Source organism: Mus caroli, unplaced genomic scaffold, assembly GCF_978045245.1.
Source record: "Mus caroli unplaced genomic scaffold, Mus_caroli_1 scaffold_3, whole genome shotgun sequence".
NCBI lineage: Eukaryota > Metazoa > Chordata > Mammalia > Rodentia > Muridae > Mus > Mus caroli.
The window spans coordinates 6,280,449-6,306,198 of NW_028227258.1; the positions used below are offsets into that span (position 1 = coordinate 6,280,449).

A 25,750-nucleotide genomic window follows, 5' to 3' on the forward strand; every position below is an offset into this window, starting at 1 on the left:
GGCAGTTACATTAGGTAGAGTGAGAGGTCCCACCATGGCCTCCATGGCTTTCAAGGCTTCCGTGGCTTCTGTGGCTTCTGTGGCATTGGGTTCTAGACTTCTATACTGTGGCAGTTACATTAGGTAGAGTGAGAGGTCCCACAGTGGCTTCTGTGGCTTTATCATGTTCCGTACTTGTATACTGTGGCAGTTACACAGATTGGAAGTTATGACTTGTGTGTTCTGTTATCAATTTCTTTCCCAGAATAGAGATGGCATGTCCTTCACCAGGCCCAGGGGGTGTGGACTGGGAAGCCTTTTTGCCTTCTCTCTCATTTTAGGTCCTACACAAATCCAAAGCAGATATTTTACTCAAATGAAGAGCACATATTTAAGTCCCTTATTTCTTTTATGGGCTTAGACTTGTACAGCTGAAGAAGAAGCTCTTAGGGACACAGACAGGGTCGGACAAACCGGAGAATGCCTGTGATGGGTGGGCTTCTGCCTTTAGGTTTGCCAGGACTGATGGGAGAGACTCGGGTCCAGGCAATGCTGAGACTGAGGCCCAGCCACACCTCTGGGACCAGTAGTGAACAGGGTGTTCTGTCTTGTTGTCATTGAATATAATGGCCCTGGTTGTATTTTGTCCTCTGTCCTTTCAAATTGGTCTTTGTTTTTGTTAGGGAACAGTAAATGTGACCACAGAGATAGGATTGCTTGTTAGGATGTGCTTCTGCCTCTGGGGTGCAGTTGGAGTGGGTGCAGGGGTGAGGTGAGGAGAGTGGGTGCAGGGGTGGAAGTGAGGAGAGTGGGTGCAGGGGTGGAGGTGAGGAGAGTGGGTGCAGGGGTGGAGGTGAGGAGAGTGGGTGCAGTGGTGGAGGTGAGGAGAGTGGGTGCAGGGGTGGAGGTGAGGAGAGTGGGTGCAGGGGTAGAGGTGAGGAGAGTGGGTGCAGGGGTGGAGGAGAGGGGAGTAGGTGCAGGGTGGAGGTGAGGAGAGGGGTGCAGTGATGGAGGTGAAGAGAGGGGTGCAGGGTGGAGGTGAGGAGAAGAGAGTGGGTGCAGGGTGGAGGTGAGGAGAGTGGATGCAGGCGTGAAGGTGAGGGGTGAGCCTCTTGCAGCCTTGGCTTAATTCACTATCTTTTTTTTGCTGCTGTTGCTTTTCTAAATTAATTAGCAATTCCCCCTGGTAGCACACGCCTTCAGTGCCAGCACTCGGGAGGCACAGGGTTGGGGCTGGGGTTGGGGAAGGGGCAGGGAGGGATCCATGAGTTTGAGGTTAGCCCTGTCTATAGAACAACTTAAAGGACAGCCATGGCTGTGCAGAGAAACCCTGTCTCAACAAACAAACAAACAAACAAACAAGTGTGTGTGATAAGCATGTGTATGCATGGGTGAGTGTGTGTGTGATAAGAATGTGTATGCCTGGGTATGTGTGATAAGCATATATATATGCATGTGTGTGATAAGCAGGTGTATGCATGTGTGTGTGATAAGAATGTGTATGCATAAATGTGTGTGATAAGCATGTGTATACATGGGTATACTGTATGATAAGCATGTATATGCATGTGTGTGATAAGCATGTGTATGCATGTGTGTGTGATAAGAATGTGTATGCATATGTGTGTGTGATAAGCATGTGTATGCATGGGTGTGTGATAAGTATGTGTATGCATGTGTGTATGTTTGTAAGTATGTGTATGCATGTCTGCATGTTATAAGCATGTATATGCATATGGGGAGTTATAAGCATGTGTGTGTGTGAGAGAGAGAGGGAGAGATAAGCGTGTGTATGTATGGATGTGTCTGCCTGTGTGAATGTGTGGAGACCAGAGATCAAGTTTGGAGGATCCTCCACTATTACTGTGTGTGTGTGTGTGTGTGTGTGTACATGTGCGAGTTTGGAGGGCAGAGGACACCTTGTGGGAGTTGGCTTTCTGCTTGTACCAGGTGCATCTGGGGCTCAAGTCCCTGTTGTCAGGCCTGACAGCAGGTGCCTCTTCCAGCTGAGCCACCTTCATGGTTCTCTGTCTTACTTCCTCACACAGGGCTTCTCTGAGAACTTAGACCTTGCCATTTTGGAAGCCTGGTCATGCAGAGAGCCCTGGGGAGCCAGCTTGTCTCTGTCTCCCTCTGCCTGGGAGGCACATATGACCATACTTGTTTTTGTTTTTTTTTTTTTTTATATATATATGGGTGCTGGGGACCCTTGTGCTTGTATGGGCAAGCACTGTACCGTTGGGCTATCTCCCCAGTTCAGATTAGTATATTTTTACATGTCAATATATTTTGGCGTGTTGCTGTATAAAGTGGGATCTCCCCACTTTACCATTTAGCGTGACTCATGACAAATTTGGGGTGGTCACTGCTATTGTTTAATGTCAACTGAAGAGAAAGAATTTAAACTTGCCACATGCATCCCCAACATACATTAAACTCGCAGGAGTCATTTACATGTAGGAGGGCCTGTGGGTCCTGAGTGATAGCTGGTTAGAGACATGGCTTTTGATTGTAGCTGAAAGGACCTTGATGTTCTGGGATGGCTGTTTCTCAGCTGAGTGGCTGATGGCCTGTTGGGGTTGGACCCTGGTGGGAGTGTGAGCCTGGCATCTTTGTTGGCAGGGATGCCGCTGCCTGCGGACCACAGCTGACTTTGTTTTCAGGTTGCCTTGGTGTAACAACGTATCCCTCATGCCTATGGAGTGCTTCTTGCCCGGTATCGCCTGCTGGTTGGTTCCTGTCTGGGTCAGTGCTCTGTGTTGAAAATGGAGTGTGGGCAGTGATTTATGTGTCCTTAGGCCATGTCCCCTTGTATATTCTGTACCCTGGAAAGTGAAGGAGTTGGTCTAGCTCACTTGTTTATTTTTAATTATTTTTTTTCTTCTTGAAAATGCACATTATTATTATTTTTCCCATTACATGAGACTTGAGACTTTGATGTGGAGGTTCTGCAGAGCTGAGTATTCACTGGAAAGACAGACTCAGCCCCTGTCAGTGTTACTGTATGAGAGCGAAGGAAGGCAAATCTGCTCAGCCCTCTCAGCCCTCTCAGCCCTTTCAGCCTCCAGTGGTCACAGGACCCTGGTTGGCCCAGGACAGTGGCTGGAGGGAGGCTCTGTGGAAGAGAGGCTAAGGGAAGATGGTCAGGTCTGGGGACACACAGAATATGGCTGGCCTGATGTGGAGGCCTTGGTCAGAGAAGGAACCTGTGTCACTGAGGGAATGAAGCCCGCCAGTGCCTGAAGCTGAGTGATGGGTGGAGGAGGGAGGAGCCAGGCTGGCTGTTTCTAAAGTTCCTGGATCCCAGAGAAAACTTTGAGCTCTATAATTGAATTGTCTCCTCTCCATTCAGGTAGCGCCTTGCTTATAGTAGGGACACATAGTATGTCTCTTGTCCATTTCTCCTTCTGGAAAGAGAAATTGGAAACTCCTGGAAATGTATGGAGACCTCTTCTTTATTGTTTCATCTCCGTAGTTGGCATGGAAACAGATATGGGTTGATTGTTTCCCAACCATAGCTGATTGATCCAGGGACTTTTCATACTTGATTTCTTGGAATATCAGAATTGGATTGAGACAGGAGCATGGCTTCTTGCCTGCTAGTGGAAGTAGAGGACGGTAGAGAAGCGCTGTTGTGGGTGTGCTCTGTCTATGAACAGCAGAGAGAGAAGAAGCAAGGCCATCAAGAAAACAAGAGCTGAAACTTGGGAGGTGGGGGGACAGGGTGGTATTTTCTGCGACCTCCAGAAGCTCCAGGCTCATCCAGATCTTACCAGAATCCACGTGCTGACTGGATAACATGGTAATACTATTTCTTTCCTTCCTGCATCACCCAGGACTGGAAGTGCCTACCACCAAGATAAAATCATTTCCTGTGTATGCAGATGTTTGCAGACATTTACGATAACTGCCTCAGTTCTCTCTTCTGATGCGGAGGTTCAGAAAGCTTGATAAACTCCCAGCAGGTCTCTTGTTGAGTTAGATGGAAGATATCAAGGGTTGGGAAAAGCCAGACTTACCTCATGTCTCCTGAGAATGAAGACGTGCCGGGAGGAACTTACCGTGTAAGCAGGAACACCCAGACAGTGCGAACCCTGGCTTTGCATGTGAAGCACAGTAAGAGCTAGGTCCTGCTCCAGTGCCCACGGAACTCTGGTCCTTCTAGGCGGTGGTGTAAACAGCAAACAGTGTTACCATCACCCAAAGCGTGGCTCACTTTCACCAGCCTTGTCTTCCTGATTTTGTCTAGCTCACAGCAAGCAACTTCGCACGCAGATGGTGGGTCCCTTCTGCTTGACTGGTCTCGGCCTGGTAATTTGGATGGGTGTTCTTTACCAATGGTGGGTGAGCTTTGAGAACGTCTACCCTACAGATGGACAAACTAGAGATCAGTCCACAGTGCGGCATGGGTAGTTAATAACTAGAGACAGTTCTGTGCGTTCGGAACTGTATGTATACTCTATTTCAAGTGAGTTATCTGACCCTTCTGTTTTTTTTTTTTTTTCTTTATTTATTTAGCAGCAGCCCAGGCTGGCCTCAGACTCACTATGTAGTCTAGGATATCCCTAACTTCATATTCTCCTCCTCTTATCTCCCTGGTGCTGTGATTACAGGCATGCACCGTGGTGCCCAAGTTAGCCACTGCTGAGGGCAGCACCCCAGAGCTTCAGGCATGTTAGGGAAGTACTCCGCCAATCTAGCTACACTCTGGCCCTTCCGAATCTCAGTGCTCTGATGGTGACATGTTGATAAGGGGACTTCGTGGGAACGTGGTTCAGTACAGAAACACTTAATCACACAGTGAGTGTTTAGCAGTGTTCAGCATAACAACTGGCAGCAGTGGTTTTGGATATTATTATGAGCAGGAGTTATCAGCACCTAGAATTTGACAAGTGCTGTCTGTGGCTTTTCAGTCTGCCTTCTCCAAAGTCTGTGTCTATAGCTTCCGAACATCATCGGGTAAGCATCCTCCCGGCCTTCCCAACTCCAGAAAGCAGGTTTGGAGACAGGAGAGGTAATCCCAAATGAATGGCAGGTTTGTTAGGTCAGGCCCAGTCTGCTGGGTCTGGGGTGCAAGACCAGGCCCCATCTTCTGCCATAGTCCTATGTTGACTGCCTTGCCCTAGCCACTGCAGAGGACACACAGCAGTCGCTGGCTCCCTGGATTTGCATGCGAGGACACATGGAATTTGTAAAAGGTGCAGTTAGACACTGCTACCAACCTCAAACCTGTGAATATGAGAGGGTTGATAAGGCTCTGTGTTTTCTCCGAATCATATATATTTTTGATTATTAACATTTCTTGTTCAAATCTCCTGGTGATCAGAATATAGTTTATTGTTTTCTCTTGCTCAGTGGTAATGTTTTTACAAGAAAGCTGAGTTTGAAATCTCCTTGATACCAGAAAGACACTGGGTCTGGAGAGCCACGATTTGAGGACTGTTTCAGACCCTGGTATGTCAGCTGTATTTTAGGAAACAGTAGTCAAACATAAGTATAAGAACACGCCGTGTGGATGGGAAGGGGCTCTGAGGGCTGAGGTGCAGAAGGAATGGTGGAATGGCTAATATCAACACTTTGACTGGATTTAGAGGCGTATAGGAGACAAACCTGGGCATGTCTGTAAAATAAAATGTAGCTAGGTGGGAGGGACACTGCTAGGAGGTGTGGCCTTGTTGGGGTAGGTGTGGCCTGGTTGGAGGAAGTGTGCCACTCAGAGCAGACTTTGGGGTTCCCAGATGCTCAAGCCACGCTAAGTGTCTCACTCTCTCTCTCTTCCTTGCTGCCTGCTGATCCAGAGGTAGAACGCTCTGTTCCTCTCCAGCACTGTGTCTGCCTGTGTGCCACTGTGGTTCACACTGTGATGACAGTGGACTAAACCTCTGTACTGTTAAGTCAGCCCCAATTAAATGCTTTCCTTTATAAGAGTTGCTGTGGTCGTGGTGTGCCTTCACAGCCATGAAACCCTAAGGCAGATGGTAAGAAAATAGGATGCATTTGCCCTGGAAGGGAGGTTGAAATGAAAGCCTTTCTTAGTAGTTAAAAGCTAGTGGAAGAGAAAGGATTTTACTGACTTTCTCAAACTGTAGACTTGGAGGTGCATAGCTTAAGCTGCTTATGAAAAGCATTAGGGGGAAACTTAAATTGGAATGATTATAGCTAGTAAGGTAGTCAGTCAGTAAGCCCTCTGTGAGCCCACAGTACCAAGGCTGTGTCTAGTGACTGAGCCTCTATTTTATAGATGGGGAGTGTCTTACTTAGGGTCTCTATTCCTGCACAAAACACCATGACTGAAAAGCAAGCTGGGGAGGAAAGGGTTTATTTGGCTTACACCTCCACATCGCTGTTCATCACCAAAGGAAATAAGGACAGGAGCTCAGGCAGGGTAGGACCCTGGAGACAAGAGCTGATACAGAGGCCGTGGACTGATGCTGCTTACTGCCTTGTAAGCCAGGACCCTGGAGGCAGGAGCTGATGCCGTGGAGGGGTGCTGCTTACTGGCTAGCTCCTCATGGCCTGCTCATTCTCCTTTCTTATAGAGCCCAGGACTACCAGCCCAGAGATGGCACCACCCACCATGGGCTGGGGCCTCCCTCATTGATCACTAATTGAGAAGATGCTGAATCTCGTGGAGGCATTTCCTCAACTGAGGCTCCTTCCTCTCTGATGATTCTGACTTGGGTCAAGTTGATACACAAAGCCAGTACAGTGAGAGTGGGATTCTTGGAACCTGTGTGTGCACACTGAGGTGACCGGGACGCCAGCCTTGAAGAGACAGTGTCACCATCCTGGGCAAATGAGAGTGGAGCAGGTTCTGTGAACATAGCCTGCTGTGTCCCATGCAGTCAAGTGGGCCCCAACCAGAGCTGTTAAGACATGGCGGTTCAGTGGTGGGAAGGAGCGAGCCTGCAGGGCTGGAGATGATACACGGGTATGGTGTGTCCCTTGGATGATCACAGATAAAGTCTGGGAAGGCTGGCGAAGAGTGTCAGACCAAGAGTGGGAATGTCTGTGTGGTGATCTGGCGCTCCCTTGAAAATTGTAGCCGTTTGTTGTCCTGAACGGTTCTCTGCATCCGTGGAGCCTGGCAGGGTATAATGAGCTTTGTGGTGACGGAAGGCTTAGAAGGGTCTCCGTGAGAAATAACTGCCATTGCCGATGGGTTAGAGACCAACTTATCACGGTAACAGATACCTTACATTAGCGGCTCACTGTGAACACTTGCGTGGAGTGTCATTCTCCTTGGATCCCAGGGGAAGACAAGATTTAGCCTCTTTTTCAGGAGGTACTGAAGCTTGGGGAAACTGAAGGACATGCTCAAGGTCACAGGAAGTGTGGCTCTCCCTGTGAGATCTTACGGGTGGATAGTGTTGGCTCTACTTGGGCAGACAATTGGCCTCTCAGGGGCCATGGGCCCTCAGCAAATCTTTGGGCTCTCTGGCTCAGTCAGGGGCATCACAGACAACCAGGTACACTTTGGCTCCTTTGTAGAAAATGCCGTCCACTCACAGTTGCAGAGGGAGACTGGGGGCCCAGGGCACTGGGTTCCTCTGGAGGCCACAGGAACTGCTGTTTCTCTACGGGTCTTACTGTGGTCCTGCTCCACTGCCTCTTCTGCTCCTTCATCACCTCTTCCTGTAACTCTGGTCCGCCTGTATCCATTCTCCCTTTGTGATAAACCTGTGGTTACACTGCCCCCCTCCCCTTTGTCCCAATAACACCCCAGGTCAAGATCCCACGTTCATATCTCTGCAGGCTGTCTTTAGCCACAGTGTGTTATACACTGCTCAGCTTTGGAGGTGAGGATCGAGGCATCTGGGGGGGGGGGGCACTGTTTGCTTTGCCCTAGCAGGTCCTAGGTTTAAATCAAGGCATGCCTTCCATTCTTCATCCATCAGTCCACGACATATCCCACTGGGATCTCCCCAGCACTGCCTAGCCTCTGTTCTCTCTCACTGGGACTGCTGATGCTGGCTTTTGCCTCTGGTCCTCCGCTCTCAGCCTGACCCTCACTTCTGTTCTTCATGCTCCGTCCACACATTTGAAAATGTGGCAGATCTCACCTACCCTCCGCTCAGGCTCTTCCTGAACACGTTTTGTCTTGCTCAGCGAAAAACTCCAAGATTTCTTTTGCAGGTTCCAGGCCTCATGGAGCCCCAAACTCCAACTGGCATTCTGGTTCAAGCTCAACAATGCTCCCTTCTTCACACTTCTGTGGCCACAGCAGCCCTCCTGCTCCGTCTGTTGTTGTTGTGGGTCTGTGTGTGAGGTTGTGTGTAGACGCCAGAGGACAACAACAGGTGTCAGTGTTCAGGGACTTTTGACCTTTGCTTGAGGTAGGGTCTCTTGTTGGTCTGGCTAGGTGACCAGTGAGCGTCCAGGGATCTACCTGTTTCTGCCTTTCCTCTCCTGGTAATCTCCCAGGTGTAATCTCAGGCCATTACAGTGGCCATACCCACTTTGCACACGGGTTCTGATCTCGGTTGAGGGTCAGTGCTTTATCAGTGGAGTTGCCTCCTCCGCCCCTTCCTGCCGTTTTCGCCTTATCCGGGACAGTTTTCTGTGAGTGAGATACTGGCAAGACTCTGCATCAAACTTGACCCCTCGTAGCCCTCTGTCCTGTCATTCTCACCAACCAGGTATGGTCACTTTGCCCTACTTTGTTTTTGTGGCCAAGCATGTCATGCGACATACAGTGTGTTACTTACATCTGTGCCGTCTGCCTTCCTCTGGGAGAGGCTCATTCACAAGGTCGGGGCAGCAGTGTCTGAGAGCCTGGGATGGTGTCTGCACGTGGGAAGACCTCAGTGAGTGAAGCCTGGACTTTAGGTCTTGGTCTTGTCCAGGTTGTGGTGTGTCCTCTCTGCTCTTGTGTCTTCTTCATGGGCAGGTAAGAAAGGCGTGATTTTGTTATATCAGCAATTTCTTTGTTTTTGACTCCTTTGTAAGTATTGGGGGGCATGGGGCAAATGCAGCTTGTACCTTGGAAGGGCATCGGCAGATAGGCAAATGGTTCTTCCCTCCTTCCCCAGTGAGGGTCTTTCTGCTCCCAGCAAAGCACCAAGCTACTTCCCAGTCATTTCCCTTCTTGGCAGCATCCTTTCCTGTCCATGGTACTCAGTGTTACCCTCTCACAGTGGGAGTGACTGCACACAGTGTTTGCATAACTCAGAGAGGCTCCCTGAGTAAGCACAGTTTAGGGTGCGTTTAACATGGAGATGGTTATACTCCTTAAACCCCAAACAGCTGAACTCTCATGTTCTGGAAGTGTTTGTCACTCCCCACAGAGGAGCCTGAAGTCTGAGAGCAGGCAGTATCATCTCCCTCAGCTCAGCTTGAGTCTGCTGAGCATCTTCTGTGTGCCAGAGACTGAGGTGACTGGAGGAGACAGAGTATGCCTGGCTCTGGTCCCTGCCCTGGAGGAGCTGTGGGCTACATCTGTGCAACAGAGAGTGGTCCATGGACCCACGTTGTGGAACTCATCTTGAGACCCCCTTAGACTTGGAGGATTCCAGACCCAGATCTCATGAATTCCATTCTGCATTTTGATTGAGTGTCTTGGTGATTGACATACATGTTAATTTTTAAGAAGCATTGGTGTAGGGTGAGTGACTAGTGTGTGAATGGTAGCTGAGTGTGGTTAGATTCTGTAGGGAAGGAGCAGGAAGCAGGAGCTGTCCACGGAGCACAGTCAGCTTTTGTCTGTGTATAGGTGGTTTGCTGGGAATGGCAGTTGGGGGTTGGCGTGAGTACTGGTCAGGAAAATAACTTAGTGAGGTCATAAGTGAGGCCAGCTTGCCAGGAAGGATGCACGTCTGATAACCACAGCTTCCACGTGCACAGGGTAATGATGTAGTAATGGCAGCCACCATGTGTGTGGCTCCCAGCATGCTCCAGGCCTGTTTCTTCTTCTATTTCTAGTGCATCGATTTCGCTACATTAACTCATTTTAATTCTTTGGAAAGTACAGACAGTTATTCTCCTATCTGAGTCTCTTTTTAGAAAAGGAAGCTCACTCCCAGAGGTGAAGTAATTTGCTCAAGGTCACATGGCTAGCTGATTTTAATTTCTCATCAAAGCCTGGTCCATTAACCCATGGCCATCATTCTGTGTGTGTGTCTGCGCAGATGTGTATGTGTGCATGTGTATGTCTGCATGTGTGAACATGTATGCATGCATGTATACATGTATGTATGCATACACACATGTGCATGCATTATGCAGGTGCATGAGAGATCAAGCACTCACAGTCTATGTATATGGCTAGAGCATGAAATAGGTGGCCAGGGTGGTCAGCGCCTGTGGTGGGTGGGAAGCCCAGGGCAGGTGGGAACCTGCTTCTACCTCACCGGCATCAGGATCAACATTTCCTTTATTAATTCTCGTGCTTTCTCAGGGTCAAGTTTCTAACAACTTAAGTGTTCTCCAAAGAGTAAAAGAATGTGACTTCTCACACAGCAGTCAGAGGCTCAGAAGCTGGAGAAGGGAGGAAGCCAACATTGCCTGGACTTCTGCTGATGGCTGGAGGGCAGGGTGACTCTCGGTGGGCATTTTCCCTCATCTCCTCCTTCCTCCTGGGAACAGCTTTATTGCTGGGGAGTCAGAGACAGGTGGGAAGTCCAGTTAGCGTCCTTGGAAAGCCATGCCCTGTTCTGTCAAGGTGACTAAAGATTTTGAGCAGTTCTGGATGGAGACATGGACCAGGCTGGATCATGGCGTGTCTCCATGGTGAGCTGCTCCACCTGACCTTGCCTGGTGCTGCACCTGACCTTCCCTGAGGCAGCAGCCCGTCCCTCAGTGAGGCCCTGCAGCGCCTACCACCTACTGTGCCCTGCCAAGCTGTATTGACTCTGCCCCCCCCATCTGATTTCCATTTCAAAGAAGGTGCCCTTTACTGTATGGTTAAGCACAGACCACAGTCAGCCTGCTTCCCTAACTTTCTTTTTTCCTTTTGTGATGGTGGGGGCAGGGCGAGGAGGTGGGGGTGTGTTTGGAAGAAGTGCACACCATGGGGGGGGGTTTGATGAAAACCCCTTCTAAGAAATTTTCAGAAAAAATCATTAAAAAATATATTTTAAAGGCTCCTCAATTGTTCTTCTGGGTTTGTAATTCTATTTCCCTGCCTTGAAGAGAGCACTTGTTCACTATTAAAAAAAAAAAATAAAATAAACGAAGATAAGCATTCCATTAATAGTTTCTATTATTGGTTACTTGAATATTTTATATTGTATGGATTAAGTGAGATATATCAAAGTTAATTTTACGTGTTTCACTTTTACTTCTTGTTAAAGCTGTTACTGTTACTAGACAATTAAAAGCCACACATGTGGCTTGAGTGATATTTCTCTGGGGCAGCTCCTCTCTGAGCTTATTTCAGCAGGAGCAGTCAACAAGTCCTGTGCCTGCCGGATTCCGGATTCCGTTTGTGCAGCGAAAGGGCCAAGAAATCGATTCCCTGGCTTCTTTGCTTCAGGGATGGCAATCAGGTGCTCGCCAGGTGTCAGCACGGTGCGGACTGCTCGCCAGTGGCATCTGGTTGGCTGTTGGCCTCTGTTCTCTGGCATCTGGTTGGCTGTTGGTCTCCGTTCTCTGGGACTCCTTGGCCGTGCCCCTCACAGCTCCCCCTGCTGGAAGTGACAGTGATCCTCACAGTGCTGACTCTTCCACCCTGCCCAGCTTTGAGACTCCGCTTCTTACTGAATCACTTTCAGCTGGCAGCGTGAAGTCTTGTGGTCCATCTGGAAAGAGTCATAAAGTCCCCTTGACATGTTATTTTAGTGCCTAGAGTACACTGAGATCGGAGCGGGTGTTACAGAGAGGGCGTTTCCCATCAGTGGACAGCGCACCCTTATGTAGATGGCTTCTGAGCCTTTTCTGCTAACTGCTTCTGCCATCCTCTGAGCCCTGTGAACCTGGGTGGTGGTGTGCGTTTCTCTGCCTTGTCTTTAATACTGATAATGACATCTTCCTGAGGAGTCTTTACCACTTGTGGCCCGGCCAGGTTTCCTCTGATGGTCACCGCACCAGCTCCCGCTTTTATCCTGCGCCTCTGTGTTAGGAGCTCGTTTAGATGGACGAGTCAGTTGAGTGGGGCCCTGTGGAAAGCTTCGTTCAGTTTGTGTAAATCTTCCTCCTGCTGGTGGATACAGCGGCTCCCCTCGGATTTGGTCTGGAAATCTAACTGGATGTGCAAGATAATATAGACCTTCGACCACTACCACCACAGTCGGCCTCACATAGAAAAGGGCCTCATTGCTTTGCTTTGAGATATGCTATTTTTTAAGAAGTCTATCTCGAGAGTCTTGCTGATAAGTTACTTCTAGTCTTTCAAGAGAAACTAAAGCAGAGAAGTCTGTTTTCTCAGTCATCCCCCTCCTCCCCATGTGCTCCTCCTTAGTGCCCTTCCGTCTCTTCCTGCCTCTTCCTCTTTGTTCTCTTCCTCTTGGGTGTATATCTACCTTGGGCCCTGTTTCAACCGGAATGAATGACGAATCACAAAACTCGCCAAATAATTACCTTAATGGAAAGATCTTTCTCCTTCTCCTTCCTCCCGCACCGTGATTCCTATAAGTAAATAGTTTCGTTATAAAGTACACCCCCCGTCAGGTGAGAACCCTTCGTACATAGAAGCTCCCTTATAAACGAGTCTCGGAGGAACAGCATGTAATGGGAACAAGTGGGGACCTTGGGTCAGGACCCGGGTCAGACCTCAGTCATTAGCTTTATCACTGCTGTGACACAGTGCCTGGCAACAGGATGGTGGAGAAGGAAGGGGGGTTGGGTCATGGTTGGATATGGTCCATCGTGGAAGGAGCGGGAGGCAGCAGGTGACTCTGTCCACAGTCAGCAGAGAGATGAGCTGTGGTGCTCCTTTCTCTTTTCTCTCTTTAAACCAGTCAGCCTGTGAGTGGTTGCCGGCCACATTTAGAGCGAGTCTTTCCACCTCAGCCAACGCTCACAGGCACGCCCAGACCTGTGTTTCCTAGGCGGCTTCAGAGACCCCCAGCTCTCTGCTTACACTGGACAGAGGTTGCCAGGCTCCGTGTTCCTGTGAATTTGTCTGACACCCTCCACCCTGTATGTGTGTGAGAAAAGAAAGAGGAGTGGACGTTCCACGGGTGCTCAGTCGCAAACGGCTGCCATGGGAAGGTTGATGAATACACATCAGTGCCTTCCCAAGATCAACAAGCCCTGCTCCTTCATTTCTGCAGTCAGCCTGACTCTGCGCTTCTAAAACCGTCCTCCAGGGACCGAGGGGGCACTGCAGACTCCCTACATTGATCAAGATTAATTATGGCTGCACAGGACCCAAGTCCATTGTCCTCATTCTCTGTCTGCGTTTCTCGGCTCTACTTCAGGTCTATATCTAGAAGTTACAACTCACTGACACAGAGTGTGTGCAGAGAGAAGTTTCAGATATTGATCCCAGCTGCGGGGTCCCAGCCCGTGGAGGATAGACAAGTGTGTCAGTTCTATCTACTCATTGTGTCATCTAGGGTGGGAGCCCAGCAGGGAGTCAGCCCACAGGTTCTGATGAGACCATGTGGTGTTCATAGAAGGGAAGCGCAAGCAGTGCTCTGAGGTATGTGTCACAGGATAGCGGGTCCCGCAGGATAGCTGTCACAGGATGAGACTGCCTCAACTACCTTATCATGGGGGGCCAGGGAGTATGGGGGTGGGGTGGCTAAGATAGAAAAGTTGGGCCAGCCAATTACCGTGGTGTACCCACACAAAGGGATATGGCATATTCAAAATAAAGATTTCTCCTAAGTAGGAAGAGAAATCTGGAGACCAGGGGTATCTCCAGATAAGGGGACGTTTTAGATTCAGAGTAACAATTGGGAGGCTACGTCAGGCAATGGTTGCTTCATTACAATACGAGGAAAAAAGAAATCAGACAGAAAAGCAAACGTGTCACACCCAGCAGGACCAGTGGTCACCCGAGGGGGAATACTTCTGTCTGCACGGCTGAGGTGATGACGAGTAAGGAGGCCATGGCTCAGACCGTTCTGACAGCTGCTGCTCAAGCACACACTGCTTCTTTTCTTTTCTTTTCTTAAAGGTTTAATGTATGAGTACACTGTTGCTGTCTTCAGACACAAGAGGGCATCTGATCCCATTACAAATGGTTGTGAGCCACCATGTGGTTGCTGGGAATTGAACTCAGGACCTCTGGCAGAGCAGTCAGTGCTCTTAGCTGCTGAGCCGTCTCTCCAACCCCCACGCTTCTTCTCCATCAGGGGAGGCGAGCCCTGCTAGTCCTGAGGGCCAGGTCTACGGTGTTAGGTGTTCACACCAGGTCTATTGAAGTGTTCCCTGTCGTTTTATTCGAGCGTATCTGTATGCCTGGATACCCAAATGCAACCGGCCATTACTTTGGCTACAGGAAATGACCAGCCGAATGGGACCTCTCTGTCCTCTGCCCGACATGATCGATCCTCCAGGGAAGCAAGACACCTCTTTGGGAGAAAGGCACTGTACTCCCATAGAGGTCTGGAAGGAATCATATACCCTGGGGCTAAGGTGACCTCCACAGGGGGTGATTCTTATATTAATCAGTTCTGCTATGCAGACCCTGCCAGCTAACAGCCTGTGACTTGAGAAAAATTACACATCCATCCCTGTCCAAAATTCCACTATGCGTCAGGAAATAAGCCTTTGGGGCCCTCTCCGATTCATACTGCAGACAGCTTTATAGCTGGGGGTGGCTGCACGGGTCTGCAGCCCTGTAATGTAGTTAGTTATTGGGGTGTGGATGCAGTTGGATCAACAAGCTCCCTGGCCTGCAAGCCTGGCTGAAATAGCTACATGTTCAGTAAGAGACCTTATCTCAGGGAAGGGGAAGGCAGAGCGGAAGCGTTCCCCTGGCGTCCATATCTATGCCATCTGCATACACACATGTACATGCATATGTACACTTGCAAAATAAACCAACAAAGAAAGCCCCAGAGACCAGAGGGGAAGAAGTCTGGAATGCCAACCAAGCCCCCAGAGAGCCACAGCGAGGTGCACCACCTTGCTAATCATGTTTCTCGATGCCCCCATGGTTTATGGTCTAGTCTTCTGTTCCATCATGACTATGGTGTCCGGTGTTACGGAATCATGCTCCTTGCTTTGTAGCCTGTGGTGGGGAAGAAGCCTGATCAGACTGGACTGGGTGGAGCATTCAGATGCACAGCAGAGCTTTCCTTTAGATAGCAGCGCTGGCATTCCTCTCTCTATCTCTAGTAGGTGTCGCCTGCTGGGCTAAGCCAGAGGAGTGCAGCTGTGTGGTTCATCTGTCACACCCAGAACTGCCGATGCTCTTTGCCAGTATATCCTAACTCTTGCACTGCTTGGGTTTGCTGGTGGGAATCACAAGATTATGTCACATTCTTGGTTTCTGATTGCTCAGCAACTGCCTTCCTGGCTCCGACTCGGCCTTCCTTGGCAATGGGCACCCATGACCGGTTCTGATGACCCTGCAGCAAGTGACTGTCGGAACTTGCTTTATACAGGATCTATCTTCCACCTCAGGAATTCTATCTGATGGCCTTTTGCTGTGAGAACTGAATGAGTGACTGACTGTATTCCACACCACAAGCTGTCGCCATGTCCTGTCTCCCATGCAAAATCCTTAATAGTCTAGTCATTTGGTTATCAATATCCTGTCAATCAAGATTCTATATGTCGATACCACACTCAGCTTTTAAGAAATTAATTTTATTTATTTGTTTTGTGTGTGTGTGTGGATGCCTCTCCTGCATGAATGTCTATCATTTGCATACGGGGAGCCTGAAGAAGGAGCCCTGGAACTGGAGTCCCAGGCAACTGTCGGCTGCTATGTGGGTGCTGGGAATTGAACCTGGGTCCTCTGCAAGATCGCTATTGGCTTTTCACTACTGAGGCCTCTCTTTAGCTCCAACAAAGCCTTTTAACTTTCTTTTTAATTTTTATTTACTTTTTCCTGTGGGTGAAAAGGGTCGAACTCAGTTCTCCACGCTTCCGAGGCAAACGCTTTGCCGACTATGCCCCTCCTCAGCACTTTCTTATGACTTAACACATTTTAACAGCTATCAAGTATTCCCATCTAAATAGACCACACTGTAAACTGAACATCAGGGAGGGACTTGAGTCATAGCAGACTGTCTGTCACCCCAAAGAATCCCTCTCCTGGGCGGTTCTGACCAGCAGGTGCAGGCCAGCGGAATGTGCCAGATGCTCCTCTCATCTGTTTCCACGCATGGGCCTCCACTCCAGGCTTGGGATCACATGACGGGTTTCTAGCATCCCCTGTGGCCCTCCATGGAGCAGAGTGCACAGAGGCCATCTTAGAAGCTTTGTCCAAGGTGTGCCCTTGAGTCTGTGACTCAAAGGGAAATCCATTCGCAACTGACTTTCAGCATTGGCTCGCTGAAGGCCCGACCGCCCAGCTTGCTCCTCTGCGGTGTTCAGGAATCTTCTCTCACAGACTGGAAATCACCACCACCCACAATTAACAGGCTCACAGGACTTACCACAGCGCCTTGGCTTCGGAACTTTATTCTGTTCCTTGTAAATAGCCAGCAAAGAGGCAGCTGCAGACCATGTCTAAGTGCACGTTCAAAGGCCAGACTCCAAGGGTGTGAACAAACCTGGTCAGTAGCTGTTTAAAATGTGTTTATTTCTGTCAAGAGACAGACTTTGTCCAGAACAAAGTCTGTTGTCAGGGCACTGACCGTTCGTTGATATACAGCTTACAGATAAAAGCATTTCCATGGCTTGGTAATGTGTGAGGGTTTTGACAAACTCAATTTTCATCTTATCATGTGGTATTTTCTATGACTCAGTGGAGAGATCCCAAGCTAATTCTACCTTGGTTCTTTTGGAGAGAGAAAGAAGAAAAGCATCAATGGTAGTGACCAGCCGTGTGTGGGATTGGTGTGCATGCCAAGTCTGCTTCAGATGAGCAAACCCAGGAAAATTCCTACCGATAAGTAGCTTTCACAGTTGGCCGAACAGCAGAGCTTGGGAAGCCTCTGGCTCCGGGCTCCGGGCTCTGGGGCACCTCAGATCTAATCTAGTTCTAGGAAACTAGATTTAAATATTCAGAAAGCGGTTCCTTTCTTTTCACTCCCTTGCTTAGGATGAGTTTGAATTACAGTCTTTGTCTCGAAGTTCTTCCTAAGAGTATTTTATCCAAAACTAACAAATTTATAGGCGTCAGAAATGGTGTTTTTTTATACCAGTCATGAGAATAATCCTGCTGTCACTTGCATGAGACTGTTCCCAGGGTTATTTACACAGGGTCACAGCCAATCATAGGAGCTTGAGAAAGCAGCATCTTTTAAATTCACAATGGATTGTGTGTCAGTGTTTTTCCAGAAAGGAAAACTCAGATTGACTTAGTCGCTTGGTTCAGATTCTAGAGTCAGGAAATGCGACCCCAGAAGCCAGGCCTGCTTCCCTTGGACACCTGCCATTGCTGTCAGCTCTCCTGCCTCTTGCTCTGCCCCTGTGTGGTGGACACCATGACTCAGCTAAATGACCAGGTGTCTGAACCCTCTGTGCTCTCAGTCCTGGCTGTCTTCTTCCCTGTGCAGGGTACCCAGGCTTCTCTTTCCAGTCTCCTTTTGCTGTTAGCTATTTGCACACCTCGCATCTGAGGGAGTTCTGGAAATATGGCGGCCAATCGAGTACCAGTGAGCCTTGCTCTGAGCACCACCTTCCCAGGCCACGTGTTAGGAGATACATGTTTCTGTGTCCCGTGTTCCCATGATCGTGACTGCAGTATGTGTGGAGTAGGCAGAGGTGTGGGGATCTAAGCAAAGGCTAGGGACGTGCAAGATAGCCAGCTGTAAGCACACACTGGTACTGGAGCACAACCCCTCCCCACTGCCATCCCCATCCCAGAGGAAACTGGAATTCAAGCAGTCCTTAGTCTGTATTTGTACTGACCTGTATTTGCGTGAAAGCCGCATTGCGTGTGTGTATGGCCGTGTGAGAGAATGGGCACTTGCATGTAAACTCTGTCATGCCTACGGAGACTAAAGGACAGCCCCAGGCAGCAGCTTCCTAGTCTGTTGTTTTTCTCTGAAGGGAACTGGCCTGTGTGGGACCATGGGCCCAAGCTGACGATTCTCTGAGGTGAAAGTCTTTTCAAGGGTTTTAACTTTTTGGTCAAAGTCAGAAGGCTTGTCAGTTCTAGAGGAAATGTTTGTTTGAACTAGCTAACTTTCTTCCTCTCCCTTTTCTCCCTTCCCTTGCTCTCTCCCTGTCTCTCTCATGTGGACTCTTTTGAGGCTAGCATGAGCTGTATATGAAACCCCTTCTTGACAATGCTCCCCCGCCTCCCAAAAAGAAAGATGAAATGCATGCTCGCTGTCAGGGAGATCTGACAGTCCTGCAAAGATCATCCTCTGAAATCTCAGAGTTTTAAAAAAGTGCTCAGGGTGGGAACATGTCTGAACATGAAGTCCTAGTGAGCTGACAGCACTGTGTCTATCACAAGCATCTCCATGAAGAGGAGGTAGGGTGCCTCTGGAGGGGTGCTGGTATTCCCAGCCTGGGCTGTAGCAGTTGAGGAGCTATGGTGTTCAGCCAGAGGCGGGATGCAAGACCAGTGCTTAAAAGCATCTGCATGGGCTGAGATGGCTCAGGCGATAAAGTGCTTGCTATGCAAGTGTGAGGACCCAAGTTCAAATCCCCAGAAACCCATGTAAAGGTGGGTGTATTAGCATGGATATGTATCCCTGTGCCCTTACAATGAGGTGAAAGGTCGAGAAGGAGAGTCCTGGGAAGCCCACAGGCTGGCTAGCCTGGGATACACGCAGCATCAGGAAATGACATGGTAAAATGGGGACCGACACCTGCGGTTGTCCTTTGCCTTCCACAGGCATGACATAGCCTGCATGCAAGTGCACACATGCACCACAATACACATAGTCATGCACACACATACATGCCATGCACACACATACACCACACAATAGATACGGCAACACGGAAGCAGGCTGGGTATGTGTGCCTGCAGCCATGACTCCGGCGAGGTGGATGCAGAACAGTCATGAGTTCAGTGCCAGCCTGGGCAACATGAGATTCAGTCACCAAATCTCAAAGGCTAGGGAGGTTAAGAACACATGCTGGTCTTTCAGAGGACCAGAGATCCACTCCCAGCACCTACATCCTGAAGCTCTTAAGCCCCTGTAACTCCACCTCCTTCTGGCTCTGTAGACACCTCATGGGCACATACCCTCACAGAGACACATACATGTGCATATGATTAAAAACAAGGCATCTTTAAAAAGTTAAGCCAGACAGGCGTCATGGCTCTGGGGCAGCGCTGGATGCTGAGGCTTAGCCTCTCTTGTCTGTTTATTCAGACTTCCATTTACCGCTTAGACTGCCAGTCCAGTGGCCCCTTACCTCTCAGCTGCTGTGAGAAGCTCCCGAGGCAGGGGGATTACTGTCAGGTCTCCAGGGCATGGCTCTGTAAAGGCCTCAAAAAAGCAGTCTGTCAAGCCTTCTCTTTTCCTCCCGTGAAGTTTTTAAGCATATACATCTATACATACCACCACACAGATGTTGAGTGAACTATGTGCATATGTAGTATATACATAAACATATACATCCATAGACCTCCCCACATATCCACAGCCCCTGTATATTCATGCATACGTACATGTGTGTTCTTACTCATGTAGGCAAACACAGGGGAACACATACATGATCACATTATGCATGTACTGTTTCTAGGGAAGACTGGCCCACGTAGGGCAGCACTCTCTTATTTTCAGAGGACCCCTCCCTGGGCTTTCATGGTGCAGGAGGGTGGTGTGAGCCTTTTAAACTGTACGTATTTCCTCTCGTAGTTGTGTCTTGGTGACAGAAATTCTGTCAGTCGAGAAGAGATTCTAAAAGAAAATGGTCTAAGAAAATAAATACCTTTGTCACATATGTCCTTGTCTGGTGCCTGGGGTGACCTGGGGTTTGGAGGGTTCTGGTTTGGACATAAGCAAGCTGAGCCAGACACCGGCCTTTTCCAAACTCTAGATTCCTCACCCATAAATGACGCTGTCTGCAGCCATGGCTCTCAGTGGCTCTGCTCTGTCTGTCCTGATGGCCGAGGAAGTCAGAAGAAAGTCAGATGCTCTCTCATTCAGGCATGAGACTGACCTGAATCCTCGGTGTCTGGAGGAGGACCTGGATGACGGAGCGGACCACAGATACCTCGCTTCCTCCAGTCTCTAAACGCTCACGTCAGGTGGACCTTATTGCGATCCAGGCTCTCGAACAATATAATTGGCTTAATTTTAGTTTTCTGATTCCAGGAGTGCACGCTTCCCCTGCCTGTCTCTTGTCTTATTGATTTTGATAGCAAGAGATTAATCTGGTGCTCCGAGGAGCTGGGCATCAAGAGCTCTCCAGCAAGGAGCAATTTTGCCCTCTGGCTGCCTAGTGCTCACATATCTCTCATCAACAATTTGTGGGTCTCACCCCCCTGTGCCCCACAAACCCCGATCTCCACCCTTTGGCTTAGAACTGTCTTTGCAGTGCCCCTGAAGGGAGGAGGAGGAAGGCCAGCCTTTCTTTAGCCACATGAAGCCTGCATGGAGCCTGATGGGATTGGTCTGCTCCTGCTCTGTTGTATGCAAGACAGCTCCTGCTTACCACTCACCCCAGTTTTAGCTGTCCGTGTCCGTGGATCCTTGGGCTAGCTTTAGCATATAGATTTCAGATTACATTGGAATTGCCTATGGCTTTCTGTGTTTCTTACTTCACAATTAGACCCCGAAAAACAGAGTTTAGCCTTGTTTCTCATGCACGTGGTAACTTGAGTAGCTAGCTATCCACACCATATTTCCTGAAGTAGTCAATGACTTGAGTTAATCGGGATGATGTCATTGACTTTATTAATTAACTCAGCGACTTGAGTTAATCCAGATGAGAACATTTGGGGGTGCTGATAGCTTGAAAACATGGTTTCCAACAGGACAGTGGGTACTTAACAGTACCGGCTGACAGGTGTCCAAAGTGTGGTGATTAGCTGTCCCCCATGTGTTTCATGGTGCTAGTTACAGCATTATCTAACCATTTCCATGGTGGGGGAAGTTCCAAGGCTGTCCCTTCCCCTGGATTATAGAGGTGTTCTCTGTAACCCATGGAGGAGGTAAGCCCATCTGTGCTATGCTGAGTTGGCAGATGCCTTCACACACTGCCGTGCTAGACTTAGGGTTTAATATAGTCCTTCAGACAGTGCCTTAGGCCCTCTGTGCATCAGGTCCTTACAGAGGGCCTATGCTCTGCTCTTTAGTCATCTGAGCTTGTACAGCATCACCATCAGAGTAGGGGAGTCAAGACCTAACGAGACGGAATGTACTTTTTACAAAAAGGGAAAAGCATTGCAGATTGAAGCTTGCGTTCTGTACAGGTAGTCGGAATCAGGTTTATGAGTGGCAGGACAGAACAACAACAGAAAAGAGAAACAAACAGAAACACTAAAGATTTCTTTCCACTTAAAGCATTCATTAGGACCTGGAGCCAAGTACAACAATCCCAGGATGAAGGGGAGGATAAGGAACCAGGTTCAAGGTCAGCCTGGCCTCTGTCTAAGAAAAAACGCATATAGAGAAAACCAACAAATCTGCAAACAGCAAGAAACAAAACAAAAACTGTCTTGTGGTTTTGCTCATATTTATCTTGAGTACTTTATCTGGGCACCTGCAGTCACTCTAAAGACTCAGCGGGGTGACATTTTGGGCTAGCCTGAGCTATGTGGCAAGCAGCATGAACAGATCTTACTGTGGAGGCCTGCGGTCCTGGACCACACGGCTCACTTCCTTTCTGTTCCTAGTTTACCTCAGCGTCAGGAGCCGGTGGTTTGGAGCCCAGAGAGTTGAGGAGGAGGGTTAGGTCGGTGAGTGAACACGCCGCCTTTACAGCCCCGACTCCCTCCGCTTGAAAATGCTGGCCTGTAGCCAGTGCAGGGAGAGGGTGAAGGAGGGATTACTTTCTTATCACAAGGAAATTAGATGCCTAAGCTAGTGATAAAGTGATTTCTTTGAAAACAGTTTTTAGGGAAATTGAACTTAGGCTGTTACCTCATGGCAGGCTTTGGGGCACTGGGAAGGAACCTATTTTTGCAGTTAATGGATCTTGGCAGAAAAGGGTTTGAAACGAACTTTAGATTTCTTTAAAAAGTAATTCCCTCACCACCAGCTTGTCTTCTGTCCTGAAAGAGAAGAGAATTTTTATAGCGCTTTTAGAACATGCAATTTCTCTTCAGTTGCTTGGCAGTCCCATTAGCAAACTTATTTTTCAAAGTCCTACTAAGTGATTGCAATGGTATTTGTCTAGCAGGATCCAGTGAAGGCTTTCCACAGAGGTGTGTGTGTGTGTGTGTGTGTGTGTGTGTGTGTGTGTAGCACATCTGAAATGAATGTTCAAAGCACATGAGAAAATAGGCACGCTCACTACACCTATTTTTCCTCATATGGTCCCCTCAGGGATATCCCAGTAGAAGACTTGAAACAATCAAAAAACAAACATCTATGGACCTGTTCCCTTGGGTTACAACAGCAAAAACTCTGCTCTGTCTCTTGCTCCTATATGGTTCACAAACATATTTCAAACAGTTTAATACGTTTCTTCCCAGCCCACTCCATGCTGAGTACAAACTTGTGGAAAGAAGAATTACAACCTAATACCAGTGTGGAGAATTTGTCTGAAAGGAAAGTCTTTTCCACCAAGCAAGTGGCTTCAGCTCCCGAGGGAAGGAGCCTCTTACTGCTGAGGTGCCCACCGAGGAGGCTTGGGTGAGGGGGCCGGTCATTGCCTGGGGGCAGCTTGGGTAGTGCTGAGGAGACGCCAGGCTGGTGGGCCTCTCAGCCTGCTTGGTCGCTTCCTGATTGCTGACTTTGGGGTTACGGGTTCTCTGGGCTCACACTTTCAGAGGTGCAGTGTTGAGACTCCTCCTCCTGTCTGTCTCCCTAGGGCTGCACCTCGGTAGTAGTGAATGCGGTGCAGAGCATGCGCACATGAGGACCTGACCTCTAGATCCCCGCACCTCCTTACCTCAGTCCATTCAGTTACTCAGTGAGTGGCTCTCTTTACTGTGTACTCACTCAGAGCAGCACGCAGCATCTACAGCGCTCTGCAGATGAACCCAGTTTTCAAAGCTCTGAGCCCACATTTGACACCGTCTCTGGCAAAATGCACCAAGAGCGTCTGCGGGTGGCAGAGCTGTAGGGGCGGCATCACAGAGTGGGAGGATAAAGACAGGCCTCCCTGGCCTCACTGAGGGAGGAAAGTCAGAGCAGGGTCAGGATGGCTGCTCTGAGGCCAGGGGGAGGCAGAGTGCACGCAGCATCTTCAAGGAACGGTGACGCCCTTTCCAAACTCATGATTTAGAAACCGGAAGCCGGCCACTTGGGCGTTTATTCCTTACATCCATAGCCCTGCTTGGAGCTCAGTAAGGATTAGAAGGCTCTGCTTTATTCTCTATCCATTCAGTCACTCATTCAGTGAATGTGTTTTACAATATCTGGTGTGGGGTTGATACCCCTTCAAGAGCTCACGAGCAGCAGTGAAGCCTCGCAGGTGGAGGCTCCATCCCTGTCGGTTCTGGGAGAGGAATCTGGCAGTGAGCCCTGGGGAGGTCCTGATGCTTGCTGCTGCTTTTAATAAAAAATGCCTCCTATTTTCTCCTGCAAAATAGTCTGTTGGTCTTGGTATCTTTCTTTCTTGAGAATTTAACCTTGGTGGGAATTAATGTCCCAGAATCCTGCAGTTTCTGTGAATCTCTCAGACACTAGTTAACAGCACTGACTTGTGACTCATGCTGACAGGTTGTGATGTTTGCAGGAGACAGCTGGCTCCTTTCCTGGCATCCGGAGGCACCGAGACTCCCTGCCAAGGTGGATGGGCATGGCATTGTTGGATTTCCAGCTCCTAGTGCCCACCAGTGCAGAGCTGAGCCTCTCTGGCCTCACGCTACTGAAAGCTTTCCTGCATTTTCTTTGTGCCTTTTCCTCCACACCAACCACCTCTGATTCCACCTAGGCTGCAGAAGGGACACAGGTGGCAGCAGGTGGGGTTGGGGGTGGTGCATCTCCAGGGAAGCCAGAGGTCAAACCAAAGTCACTGGTCAAACCAAAACTGCTTACTTAGCTGATGGGACCAGTCTTCATCTACCAACCATGGGACCCCATGTTAGGCTTTGGAAAGTGGCTCCTTATCTTGTTCCCCAAATGTGGGGCTTGAGGCAGTAGCATGGCACCTCCAGGTACCTGGGTACAAACATGGGACCCCGGCACACTGTGACAATGCCCTGAGAGAAACGGCCGAGTCTGTGAGCTAGAGAACAAGTTCTGTGGGCATTGTGAAAACTGGCCCAGTGCAGAGTTGCACAGATTCCAAGAGGCACGAGAGTTTGGACACTCGAAAGCCATTAACCTCTCCCAAGGTGGATCGGAAAAGGCTTTCCTTTTGGCATTTCTGAGTTACTCTGTCAATTAATTAACTTAGTAGAGACTGTCTCATGTAGCCAAGGCTGGTCTTGAATTGACTCTGTAGCCAAGGATGACCTTGAACTTCTAATCCTCCTGCCTCCACCCGCTGTGTGCTGGGATTTCTATCATGTACTACCACACTTGGATTGGAGGTTTTTGCTTTTAGATTGTCTGCTTGAAAAATGATTGACTTGTGAGCCTGCTGCCTGGTTAGGGAGTGGCATTGGAAACCCTGCGTAAGACAAGCTGGCAAATCAGTGAGATGCTGTTTTCTAGATCTTACTTTTTTCTTTTTTTTAAAGGTATGGGCATCCAAAAGCTGTCATGGTGATCTAATAGATGCAGACTGCTAAGCAGCCAGGCAAAGAGAAGCCTGAGTGTTGAGGCACACAGGGTGCTGTTGTGTGTCTGTGTGCATGGGCACAGGGTATTCGTTGTGAGTTCCCTGAAGGTGGCCCAACTTTTCAGTGAGACGTTCCTGAGTCTTAGAGTATTCCTGGCATCCTGTCCTCTTTGACTTCAATGACTCCTCCCCTCCCACCTCCCTCCTCGTGTCCTGTGCTGTTCACCCCAATCAAATTGGTCATAAAAGAGTGGAATGTGCAGGTTCGGGAAGAATCAAATGTGGTTTTGTTTGTTTATCTGCAGGACGATTGAGAAACTTTTAAATGTTTCCAAAGAGGGGTTGTGTGGTTGTCTCATTCCTAAGCTTATTCCCAGTAAAACCCCTCAGGATATAACCATGCAGAGCAGGGTTCCGAAAGACATGCATCCCTCTCCCTCCTCCTCTTCCTCCTCCTCCTCTTCTTCCTTCTCTTCTTCCTCTTCCTCCTCCTCCCCTCTTCCTCTTCTTCTTCCTCTTCCTCCTTCTCCACCTCCTCCTCTTTCTCACCTCCTCCTCCTCTTTCTTCTTCCTCCTCCCCCTCCTCCCCTTCCTCTTCCTCTTCCCCATCCTCCCCTTCCCCCTCCTCTCCCTCCTCTCCCTCCTCCTCCTCTAGCCTCTGATCCCCTTTCTGTCCCATACAGGGATCTTTGCATCCAAAGATGAATCACCCCAGCTGGAGCTAACCTGATGGCTCACTTTTTCTGCCCTGTCTCTCACAGACATTTCTCAGAGAAACTCCCTTGGCTCAGTGATGTCTGTGAAATCAAGTCTGGCATCCTTGAGCACATACTCAAGACCACGTGTTCTTAGAACAATTTGCTACTGTATTTCCTAGGTCCCAACTCTCAGTGTTAAACTGTAACTGCTCCTACCACTGTGCTCCACTGGCCCAGCCACTGTCTTCCAAGCGTGCATTGAG

At 49.1% G+C, this 25,750-nt stretch overlaps 1 protein-coding gene across 1 annotated transcript in view; it reads left to right on the plus strand.

The window, feature by feature from the left end:
• The window catches only part of St6galnac3 (ST6 N-acetylgalactosaminide alpha-2,6-sialyltransferase 3), a 532,491-nt gene that overhangs the window by 35,029 nt on the left and 471,712 nt on the right, over positions 1-25,750 (plus strand). The gene's annotated exons all lie outside the window — the stretch shown is intronic.